Raw genomic sequence first — 12689 nt, 5'->3', positions numbered from 1 at the left:
AATCAATCTACTGCTGTAGTCACGCGGCAGCCGTCTCTATCGATCCAGTGACAAGGCGACACTTGTTTACATACATAGTTACATTTCAGCTCGCCTCATTTAAACTCTAATGACATGATAGAAAGTAAGGATGGTGGGAAACTGTAAAGTTTATGGAGGGGAGGAAGGGCACGTGGAGAAGCAGAGAGGGAGATGGATGAAATTATACAGTACTTTATATTTGAGAGAAAATAAATAGTTTAAGGTCCAATGGAGAAGGAAAATATCTGAATCAATTAAAAGAACCAATACTACAATAATTAACGACTTAAGAATAGTAACCTCTTTAACAATATCGCATGATGTATTATGGGATTATAACTGTCCATGCATTAATGTCATATTCAGTTCCATTTTATTTAAATAGCACCAAATCACAACAGTAAATGCTTCAAGGCACTTTATATTGTAAGGTAAAGACCCTACAATAATACAGAGAAACCCCCAAGAATCAAACAATCCCCTGTGAACAAGCACTTAGCGACGGTGGGAAGGAAAAACTCCCTTTTAACAGGAAGAAACCTCCAGTGGAACCAGAGTGAGGGAGGGGCAGCCATCTGCCACAAACCAGTTGGGGGTGAGAGGAGGAAGACAGGACAAAAGGCACACTGTGGAAGAGAGCTAGTGATTAATAATAACTAATAATATAACTTAACCAGCCATCAATCCATCTGAGGTGTAAACTGGCCTTGGTTCTGCCCTGGAGCCTCCTCCCAGTAGAAAATGATGGAACCACCTCATCTAGGATGTGCCCATAAAACATCCTGGTCAGATGGCAGAACTACCTCTACTCGCTCTTTGAGGCTCATTCCAGTTTCAGTCATTATGCAAATGTACTGTTTATAAGTTTGTGGAAACCTGCAGTCAGCTGAGACTGAAGAAGTCACTTGGATGAGTGATGAAACGTTTCTCCCACAAAACGCTACGTCCAGATGAACTGAATCAACTTTTGGAGATTTACTTACCTGGATGATTGAGCATGCATCAAGACCTCATTCCAGTACATTTAGCTTTTTACTCAGTGTTTGTGAGCATATAAGGCAGCTTAACTGTTGAATAGATGGCTTTGATAAGCCCTTTCATTGTGATGACTGACCAGTATAGCGCTGGCATCACTGCAGACACTGCACCAGTCTCCTGCTCCTTTCTCCCCTCACTCATAAACAGTGTTGCAGTACATAAAAAATGTACCCAAAAAAGGAGGATCTACGCATCCTTAATGTTCTAGAAGGTCTTAAATTCAAATGTTGTTTTATAAAACTGCTGGCTAATGCAAGCCCTTGATGAAATATTCAGTTTGATTTCCACTTCCACTACTAGTTAAGTAAATTTGCACAACTGCTCTTCACTTCTGACTGTCAGTGTCACAGATGTCGTAGTAGTTTTAGTCTTTGGTTTTTGATGCAAGCCAAGCTATGTACCTGTTGCGTGTAGCTGCAAAGGGATTCAGTAGCTCTTTTTTCAGTGGTACTGCCATGGCTCTCCCATAGAGCTCTCCAGTGTTGTCCAGCTACATTCAAGCAGCAAGATTAAGCAGCAAGATACAAAACACAGTTTGGTTAAAAATGGTACATATGTTTTATTCTCATGGGTAGTAAAAAAACAAAAATAAAGTCTGAGATATCCTTTTACTGTATTTTCACATACACAAAGTAAAGGAGTTGGGGAGGGGACCAAACTAAAGGGGATTCTGTTTTTTTGAAGTGTGAAATGCTTTAAAATGACATGAAAAAATAAGAGAAAAGATTCTACCACTTAAGATATTCTACCACTGTTTGTTTGTTGTGGGCAAATTACCCTGCATCAAATCAAATCAAATCAAGCATGGTCCCAAATTCTGCTTACCTGAAAACACAAGCGTGTGCACACACACACACCAAAAATCTCCTAATCAATCCTAACCCTCTATTTTGGCATCTTTGGTTTGGAAGAAACTATTTTGCATGTCTATCAGTTTTGGTATTAGAATTACAGCATCTGGACAAGGTGCACAAATATTTGCTATACAGGAGAAAAGTTGTTTATCAGTGCTCTCTTTTTATGCTTGAAGTACATATTGTCCATTTTAACTGCACGTGACAAACTGCTTTGTGCTGCGCAACTTTCTGGTAGAGGCCATTCATTTTGTGCTGATGTACATCTGGCTTTTTCTAGGGCTCCCTGCACACCATGTGCAACTGAATGTTCTGACATATCATTGCTGGATCATTCTGACCATCTCACCTGACTCAGCTGTAAAACATCACGCTCGCTTCTACCACAAGGACTACTTGAAGTTCCCCAACAAAAGCATACAAGCGTCCTGTCTGTCACTTCATTATACAGTATCAGACACAACACATTCATTTATTGATTGCTCTTTGATTAAAAACGTTAGAGTACTGAGTTGCTAAGTTACTGTGTAAATGTGAACTTGCTCAGGGCTAAAGCAAAGCTTTTCTTAGAATAAACCAAGTATGATGATATTTGCGGAGGAAACATCATCATACTTATACGTACATATAGAAGATGGATGTAATGTGACAATCTAAATGAAAAGCTTTGCCCTGGAATATATTATGCTTCTTTCCAATTTCACAGTAACTGTGTCATGGTTTCCAGACCCTACAGGGAGGCGGTTTTAGCATAAAGCTCACTTTTAATGATGGAAAAAACTACACCCCAAATATTCAGAGAAACAGAATACACAACAGACTCCAAATTCAGTGAACACATAGGAATGAAAAACACGTAAATGTGGACTTGCTCAGGACAGAGGGGAGTTCGAAGAGTTTTGTGCACATTGGTGGAAAGAAACATGGAGATAACTAGACATTGCAAGAAAGACTAAAGGGCTCTGAAGGTATAAATACACAAAGGCCTAATTTGGAGGTAGGGGGCAGCTGGAAATACATGTGGAATAATGTATGGAGACACAAAGAGCAAAAGACTACCAATAACAGGAATTGCATGGTGTTAATTACCTTAGGGTTAGGGTTAAGGTTAGGCTAACCCTAACCCTGGCTCTGCATACAAAACACTTGTGGTTCAAGTGTTTTATGTAGAGTAAGCCATTATAGAATCAAATAGTGTTGGGACTTTTGGAAGCCAACATTTTTTCGATTTCTTTGTATATTCCCTCATATCCATTCTGAAAGCTTTGGCAGTCTCCATTCAGGAATTTGCTGGCATGTGTGATTCTGTACTGTATATTCAGGCTATGATTCTTATTCCTGACATTGGAATGATACTTAATATTCTGTCATGAAAACTGGAAAACTAAACATAAAGTAAAAGTAAACATAAAGTAGCAGGACCAACATAGGAAGAATCAGTGGTACTGAACATGCCAATGACAATACGTTATAGGACTAGTTACGCTTCTGGAGAGGTGCACGTCAGGTTATGACCTACAGAATTTTAGCGGGTTTTGACGTACCTATGGTATACATTTAACAACATAAATCCCTTTACCCAGCCTTCTGCAGTCGTGTTTTATTTAGACCAGTAGTGAGGTGCTGCTTGGACTCTTGGACTTCCTGGACTTGGAAAACAAAGGGCAAACTATACAACATTTTAACATATACAACATTTGCTCTTACCACTTCAAACCAATGATTCAAGATTCAAAGTGGTATAAAGAAAAGCATTTCTCTGTGCAATAAAATTCTTTCTCTGCTGTCTACACACAGATGCCGGTTAATATGTACAATAGAACTGGAACAGATAAAATACAAAGAGTACAAATAAATGGAGACAAGAAATTGAAGTATTAAATAGATTTGTGTGTAAAAGAGCTATGAGCTTAATATGCTGGTTTGATATGTAAGATGACCTGATGTGCAAAAATTATGATTACTGTTAAAATAGGTCAGCTGTTCAAGAGTTTGAAAGCAGTGGGGAAGAAGGAGTTGGTGAGTCGAGATGTTCTGGACTTCACACTTCTAAACCTTTGTCCTGAGGACAGAAGTGTGAACAGTCCATGTTGGGGGGGTGTGGACGCAGCTCTCCTCTGGACTCTGCTATGGTAGATGCTCTGCAGTGAGGGCAGCGGGTCCTGGTGATCTTTTCTGCGGTTGTTATCACTCTCTGCAGGCGTTTGCGGTCCATAGCAGTAGTGCTGCCGTACCATGCAGTGATGCAGCTGGTCAGTGTGCTCACCACAATGCAGCTGTAGAACCTGCTGTATACCAAATTTCCTCAGCCTCCTCAGGAAATACAGCCGCTGCTGAGCCTTCTTGACCAGCTGTGTGGGGTTCAGTGTGCAGGTGAGGTCTTCAGTGATGTCACCCAGGTACCTGAAGCTGCTCACCCTCCCCACTTCAAGACCCCAGATAAACAGCGACTGGTGAGGCCTCCTCTTCTTCCTCGTCTCCACTATCATCATGATGCCTACAAAGCAGTAGAAGAAATTCATCGTACTTGATCACTGACCATCAGACTTATTATTATCACTCTTACTGCAGGTGCACAGTCAAACCATTTTTGTGGGAGTTGGAGGATTTTCTGTCTTCCACTAAGGGACTTCACTCTTTAAAGACTTTTGCAATGTGTGAAGGACACAACACAGCCCATCAAATTCCCAATTATCACTTGGCATGTTTACTGAGAGAGAGCAGGGCACTCAGACGTACAGTAGCTCCTTTGTGCCTAGTTGAGATAGAGAGAATTTAACTGCAAACATGTACACCACTTTCCTGTGTGTCAGGCAATTTTTCAGGAATTTCAGGTGGTTGTTGTTACTGTACGAGAACTTGTCCAAGCATAAACCCACATTAGATACAGTACATGACCTATTTCTACATGGACAGCATACAGTACGCATGGACAGCTTCCCACAGGAAAGCAAATGATTCAGTGCAGGTAAACACTATTTATCAAAACAGCCGCTGGGTGACATAGTTTCTTCCAGCATCCTCTCGTGTTTACGGTCAAAGGAATGACAACAAGCGGAAGGCTCTGCATTTATTTTCCCACAATTCCCTCACCCAAAGTGAAAGCACTGAAACACCAAAGAAAAATAAGTAAATCTGACATTATTCCAAATCACAAATGGAGGCAACAGAAAGTGGTTACAACACACTCCTTTAGAACGTTTCCAGACGCACATTTAGCACCGAATGTAATTTTTTACATGCAAATTGTCAGTGACAGTTATATACTTTATTTGGTTTAATGTTGGTGTAATTTCAGTAGAATCTCCTGTTGAATCCTGTTCATTAATGAATAATCTCCTTAATGGTTCTAATGTAATGATTTTTTCCCCCATGGCTATTACAAGCTTTAGCCTACTGAGCTGCTGCCTGCTCGGCAGTCCATTGCACAGCGTTAGATCACCAGAATAATAGATCTCAATAGTAAGGGATCAGATAGCACAAGACAGGAAATTGGTAAGAATTACAAATCTGCTAAAGGAAACAGTGGCAGTCCATCCTGCTGTTTATGTTTCGGGCTCTCCTCCTAATGCTTTTACCAGCTTTACTGAATTAATAGAGTACGTAATGCTGAAACTCATCAGCAGTTCAGTTTAGTACCGAACACCTCATCTCTGATTTGTAACAACCATGAGTTATTACGCTAATTTCGACTTACGCAAAAGAGCTCACTTATGCAAAGAACATATCGATCCCTATGAAATGCAACTTACAGTAACATTCGCAAACAAGATGTACTGATAGCACGAGGGTTCAGCAGTTTCTTGTAATCCAGAAGGAAGGGCATCTTCTATTTAAGGATATCAGACTTATCGTGTATAGTAACGGATGTTGTTGTTTGAGTGCAGGAGGTGTATTCATTCTCTGCACACTTTTCCTTTTTCCTGTTGGCAAGCAAACAAACAGAAGGTTTTATTAGACTCAAGTTGCTACCCGCTGCTGTGCAGTGACAATTTATTAATTTATTTATTTATACAGTGATTAATCAGCTCTAAGACGCACCTCTTCCCATAAAACAAAGAGCAAATACATATGGAAACTAGCGCAGGACATTTCCAGGAGAGTCATGACAACAAAGCAATCATTTACATATACAACATGTTAGTGGGCCATTGACAAAACTAACAACAATATCATAAAAAGGAAATAATTAATCAGGTAAAGCATGTCAGCCCATGCAGCCATTCACCTCAGCAATAGTTAAATACAGATTAAACAGATTAACTGCATGATTTTTACTGCTTTACTGAGAGAGTGTGTGTGTGTGTCAAACATATATATTCTTCAATGAATGAATGAATAGGTAGTAGAAATATGAAAAGGAACAAATAAAGGGAAAGGTGTCGTTATCATTACCTAGTATTCTATTCATGAATATAATGTAGCCAATAAATTGGGTTAATGCCATGACCTAAGGGCCAGAACTGGCTCAAATGGTCTAATCTCTCCACTGGATGACTTTGCAAGTGTCAAATTTGAAAAATGAAATAATATCTTGCTGTGGAAAGCAACAGTATTTTTACTGCTGGAATCGTAAAATATGAACTGAAAAGTGTAACGTTGTGAAAGTTTTGTACCTTTGTAGATCCACTTTGTAGTCATGGTGCTGATTTTTTTATTTTAAAGATATCTAATAGGTTAATATGTTTCTTAAATGGATGCTTCACCATTTGTAAACATTTACCAATTAACTATATAATACATAATGTGGTTGATTAATCTCACGGGTGCCGTAAAATGATTTTTACTTTCAAAAAACATATTTAAATACAATTACAAAATATAAATAATCATTAATAATATGAATTAACAACATTCATTTGTTAACTCGGGCGATAAAAGTGTCAGTTTAATTGCTTATTTTATTTATTTTCATTGTACAAATTGCTCAGACTGTTATTGAATGACCTATGGAAAGTCTAGATTGAATGCTGGAGTTTTATATTGGGCAGTACGAGGAAGAGAAACCAGTGAATGCAAGGAAACTTTAAAATGGAAGCAATTCTATATGGATGGGAGTGAAAAAAATGAGCAAGCTGATGCCAGAAACAGGTGGACAATACATATATATATATATTGCTATAGTGAGAAAGACTGCCCTTTGATACCAAAGTTGTAGCTAGTTTTTATATTTGTGGATATTTAAAGAAAAGACTGAGTATCTCACCTTTTTTTCTGTAGGTACTCTTTCAAATGTTCACTTGTCTAAATGTATCAAAGGTCCAACAACTTGCAACGGCCCCTTCAGCTATGAAAGGAACAGTTAATATATGCATGGTTTTACCTGCACTTACTCTTGTATAGACTGTATAAATGCACTTGAATACTGAATTACTCACCTACATACATACTTCAGTGAATTTGAATGGTGGTGTATCTCCTTAGCGTAGGATAAAAGCTATGACTGATTAATGTGCACGAACAGTAACACTGCAAGCAGGTAGAACCACATCTCACTGATACAGTTATCCAATGATTTGCAGATCCTTTCATGTGGAAACAAATATATAATACAAACATGTTCCATTGAGTAACTGATGTTGACATAGCATTTTGACAGCTTTACTCTGTATGCACCTTCTGCCTGAGAGACCTAGGTCTTGAGCAACGAATGCAGTCAATTAAACCTCATAGCAACATGTGTTAATAGATATATCAGTGAGAGAAGAAGGTAAGGGAAATAAAGAGTTCCTGCAGGCTGTAAGACTGAAGCATCACATAGAGAAAGAGCATAAGAAGGGAAGACCTGCAAAATGTGTTTTTTTTCTTTTAGTGATATTTCAGTGGTACTTGACCCCTTGTATGCGTATGTGTATTGCATGTGAATTTACAAGAAGTGGTTTTTATGTGGAAAGCTGGATTAATGTTTAACTGTACATGGAAATAGCTACAATTATTTGTCCTGCAAACTGAACAGGCCTTTCAAAACTTTGACCAGATGTGTCTATGCTATTATTCAGCCAGCTATGTACTCTAAGGTGCACCGTCGTTTTTTGACAGGTGTGTGTAATAAATGCAGCCGAAATAAAGCCAACAAACTCTCCTCAGCTGTGCAGTGAGGACCTCGTGGTGGATAAATGGGTCAAAAAACACAGGGGGGATGGCGTAACGGCCTGTTACCATAATCATTGAAGTCATCTATTTTTTCTCAAGCTAAACCCCCCAAAATTGTTTTTGTGCATTTACATAAGCTAAAAGTACTGCACAAATTTTATGAGAAATTCCTCATTTCTTTTCATTTTGCTTCCAAGGACCAAGATCTTTTCTTATGGTATTGTTGCTTTTTCACTCATTTTCAGTATAGTGCTTATACACAACCATTTGCAGGGGAATATGTTAAGCCATTTAACAATGACCTAAGGCTTATTCAAACATATTAAAGTCACCTAAGGCTACATGTAACAGACAACTTAGAAAATAACCATTTTTACATTTTGCATTTCTTTAGATATCACAGTTTGATAATCATAATGTCGTATTTTTGCAGCAATAAGGTGATTGGCATAGAGCTATTAACTGAAAAAAGTGGCCTATCTTGGCAAAATGAAACTGGACAAGAGGAAATAAAAGAAGTTGCAGTCATAAAACTGTCCACAGCAAATAAGAAGTATCTGGAAGTCAGGTCCATAAGAAATAGAAATACAAGACCTGACAGGGCCTGACAGATGCATCTAGCCATTCAGCTGATCGATCTATTGTTTGCCAAACCCTCATCAGAAAGTCTCAGCTGAAAGGTGGCTATCAAGAAGCCATTCTTATGAAAGAGGGAGAAAAGACCAAGGTATGCCAAATTTAATCCATCTATCCATCCATCCAATCGCTTCCACTTATCCTTTTCAGGGTCAAGGGGGGCGCTGGAGCCTATCCCAGCTGTCTTAGGGTGAGAGGCAGGGTACACTTTGGACAGGTTGCCAGTCTGTCGCAGGGCCAAATTGAGTCCAATGAATCCATAAATCAAAATTTGAAATCTTTGGATCAAATTGTTGTCGATGTGTGCTAAGGAGAGAGGTGTTAAAGTGTCAAAGCCAAATGTAAAACAGTAAATATGGTGGAGGAATTGTCCTAATTTTGTTTTGAAGCACACACCGAAATATGGTTCTGAGAAGAACTATATTAAAACATACATCATGTTAGTGAGCAGAGAAATAGAGACATGTGATATTGTTATTTTTTTCATGATCCTTAGCAATGAAGGAGGAAAGTTAGAATCAAACATTTGCTATGCAAGTCACTCTCTTTGGGGAAAAAACCATCATTTATATAGTCACAGTGATGCAAGCAGCTACTGCCGTTGCTTAAGAACACACTACTTAAATCTCTGCTGGTCCTGCATACTCAATTTCAATAACCCAACCAATTTTGTCCAATAAGGATGAGTAAATAAGGTAACAGATTATATTATTGAAAAAGACAAATTCAGCTGCAAAATGTACGATTTGTTATTGAAATGAATAATTAATTAATTATTTTATGAATTGAATGAGTTTATCATCATTTTATCATCTCAATTGCTAGCTATAAGGTATCTTCAACACAGCATGATGTTTATTTTGTAAATGATGTTGCTACTTAGAGCATAAAAGATAAAGCAGGGTATTGAAGTGACTAAGAACATGTATTATTATCCTACAATTGACAAGTCGCTTAGGAATAGTGTTGTTATCTTTAGTCACTTTAGTGTCTCTCAGTCAGTTCCACAGCTTGCTTATTCACAGTTGCTTGCAATAAAAGACTATTCATAGAGCCATATTTACGCACTTGAGCATATTTTGCACCAGGTAAAATATTTCAGTTAATATCAGTGTGAATGGCTGATTAAATTTGATCAATCTCCCATTCTTACTTACAGTGTTACTTCAGTTCATTGAAATTTGCAGGCATACATTTATGCACAGCTATCTTAACCTCTTAAGCCCCAAGCCTAACTGATCTCCTGCCTTTTGCCCCCGTATCAGGGGGCGTTGGGGCTTAAGAGGTTAAAGTCCCAGCACAGCATCTAAATCCAACTGAGGTCTTGAATTTGACTGGGTCATTGTTGCATCTCAGTTCTTTTCTTTTTCGGCCATTCTGTTGTAGATTTGCTGTTTTACTTGGAATATTTGTCCTGCTGGAAAACTCAGTCTGGACCAAGCTTTAGCTGTTGGACGGATGGCCTCATATTTGAATCTAGAATACAGAAGAGCTAACGGTCAGCTTAATGGCTGCAGTGTGCCCAGATCCTGTGGCTTCATCACTTCTTCATGTCAGTGTTTGATATTTGACATGAGGTGTTTCTGTTAATATGCTGTGGCTGGTTTTTGCCAAAAGTGCACTATGGGCAATCATCTATATCTGAAGGACATTGTTCCAGAATGGCCTGGCCCTAAGGGTGTAATTAAATGGAATTTAACTGTATTTTAGTTGAAATTCTCTCTCACATTGTAAGTATGCTGTACTTTTTGGGGCGTGGGCTGTATTATGGAGTGGCTCCATCTTGTCTAATTTCCAGGTATACTTCAAGTATACTGTAAGCCCGAAAAGCCCCTGTATCTAAGATGGGGAAATATTGTTTGTTTTTCTGCTAAATTACCAGGACATTACGCAGTAGGTTACTTTAAAATTAATTACGCACTACTTAAATTTACTTACATTTAGGGATGTCAAAGAAAACCGATACTCCGATATTATTTGACACCAAACTTATTTTCGAATTTGATATTAATTTGCAAGAATATCAATATAAACAGTGCCATTGTCACCTCCTCCATCTGGCACAGTACCTCAGAGTGCACCATTGCATACAAACAGGCACACAGCTCCTCTCCCCGCTAACGTTTGAAGAAATTAACATTCTTAACACTGACGAAAACTTCAAAAGAATTTTAAAGAGGCCACCACAGTTATTATAAATGTCACCTTGAAGTCGCACACGTTAACGTTAGGCGTTCAACTGTTTGCAGCTACCCAATAGCCACATTAACCACCTGTTATCATTAACTTAGCGACTAGCGGACTGCAAATCAAGGATAGAATATTAAGTAATTCCTTCTGTTGTTGCAAGATGGGGTCAAAATCTTCCCAATGGCATCAAAAATGTTATTGGATATGAAGTATTTTCCTGGGTTCTTTTTGTGGTAGTTTGAAATTCTAGTGTCATAATAACCTTACTTACAGTTGTAACTGTAATTACATTGTATTTTCAAATAAAATACACTGATATTCAATTTAATTACAGGGGCTGTATTATCAAGTGTTACTTTCTTGTGATTTTTTTCAGATGCACCTTTGCAACCCTAAGCCATGTTCTTTTAGAGAGAAGAGGCTTTTTCCTGGCAACCCAGCCATACTTTTCAGTTTTTTACTACTACGTCCTGTCTTTTTATTCTGTCATGAACTTTAACATTTAACCTGCTAATGGAGGAATGCAGAGTCTGAGATGTAGCGCTTTGTTATCAGTTTCTCTAACCACTATATGGTCTGACCTTGGGGTAAATTTGGTGGGATGTCCACTCTTAGGAATATTGTTAACACACAGTTTAATGCTCCAGACCTGCATACTGGAAAACTTCAGCTTTTATTGAAGTGGCCACATTTCCTTGGAAGTACCTGTTACTGTACCACTGCTGTTACTTACCCAAACATGGGGAAGAATCAAGGCTTCAGAATATTAGCCACACAAACACAACAATGGTTGTAATGTTGTGATTACACGTGTCTTGTGGAGGTTGTAAGCGGAGATAAAGCAAGGAAGAGAAAAAAGCAGAGCTGAATGAGACAGAAGGAAGAGAATCTTAATTACAGCCATAATCTTCACAGATTTCATGCTCATTTTATTTTATGTGGCAAAGTTGTCGGCTTACATGCGGTGATGAATGGATGGGATGCTCTGTCAGGGAGCTGCAAGGCTTTCAGTGCACTTCCTCTATTTCTCCCTCTACATGGGGTGTCTTCTGCTTAATGACTGACTCCAAACAAACACTGGCAGTTGGAGGAGGAGAAGAGGAAGTGTAAAAGGAAAGAACAGAGTAAAGGAAAAGGTGGAGAAAAATAGAGAGGACAGAGTATGGACATAGATTAAATGAGAATGAGGAAGGAAGGGAAAAAAGATTGAGATGTTGAATAGGAACAGGAAAAAAGATGTTAATGAAGAGGTCATGGGAAGACAATAAAACAAGGAAGTATGAAAAATGTAAGGGAAAAAAGCAGAGAATAGGATGATAAAAGCAAGGTGGAAGGATGAGTAAGAAGAAAGCAGAAACAAACAAAATCACTTTTGTTGTGATTTGGCGCTATATAAATAAAATTGAATTGAATTGAATTGAATTGAAAGAAGAAGAGATGTAGGAACATTTTTAAAAAAGATTAGAAAACGACGAGGTTAAAAGGAATCAGGGGTGGAAGTAGGTTGGGAGAAAGAGGTCAATGAAAAGACAGTGAGTCAGGAGAAGAGAACTGTAAACACACAAAGGAGTTGGACACAGTGGAAGAGGAAAAAATGATGGAAGGAGAGAAGATGCTTACAGAAATGAGGCAAAAGCAGAACGAACCTCAATGGAAGAAAGGACATAAAAGTTAAAGAAGAAAAAGACAACAAGAGAAGTGAGGGAAGAAACGAAAGGAATTATTAACTTCAACCAACTGGGAAACAAAGCTGAATAGGTCTGCTTCAGTTGTTATTACCCTTTAATTTAGACTTCTAAAAAAAGGAAAAAAACACTTACACAAAAATCAGTTTCAATCTTTATCTTGCATTTAAAC

General features: G+C 38.3%; 1 long non-coding RNA gene across 1 annotated transcript; it reads right to left on the bottom strand.

Annotated features, from left to right (window-relative positions):
* Window positions 1-1629: 1629 nt before the first annotated feature.
* Window positions 1630-12560, bottom strand: LOC134632816 (uncharacterized). The gene is made up of 5 exons (XR_010094599.1): window positions 12453-12560; window positions 11792-11909; window positions 11566-11696; window positions 5666-5836; window positions 1630-4410 (listed from the first exon to the last, which is right to left on the bottom strand). It is a non-coding gene; the product is annotated as an uncharacterized LOC134632816 (long non-coding RNA).
* Between the last annotated feature and the right edge of the window lie 129 nt (window positions 12561-12689).

The sequence above is a fragment of the Pelmatolapia mariae genome, linkage group LG8, assembly GCF_036321145.2.
Source record: "Pelmatolapia mariae isolate MD_Pm_ZW linkage group LG8, Pm_UMD_F_2, whole genome shotgun sequence".
NCBI lineage: Eukaryota > Metazoa > Chordata > Actinopteri > Cichliformes > Cichlidae > Pelmatolapia > Pelmatolapia mariae.
Note: the sequence above shows the minus strand (reverse complement) of the source record. Positions and strands in the feature narration are given on the sequence as shown.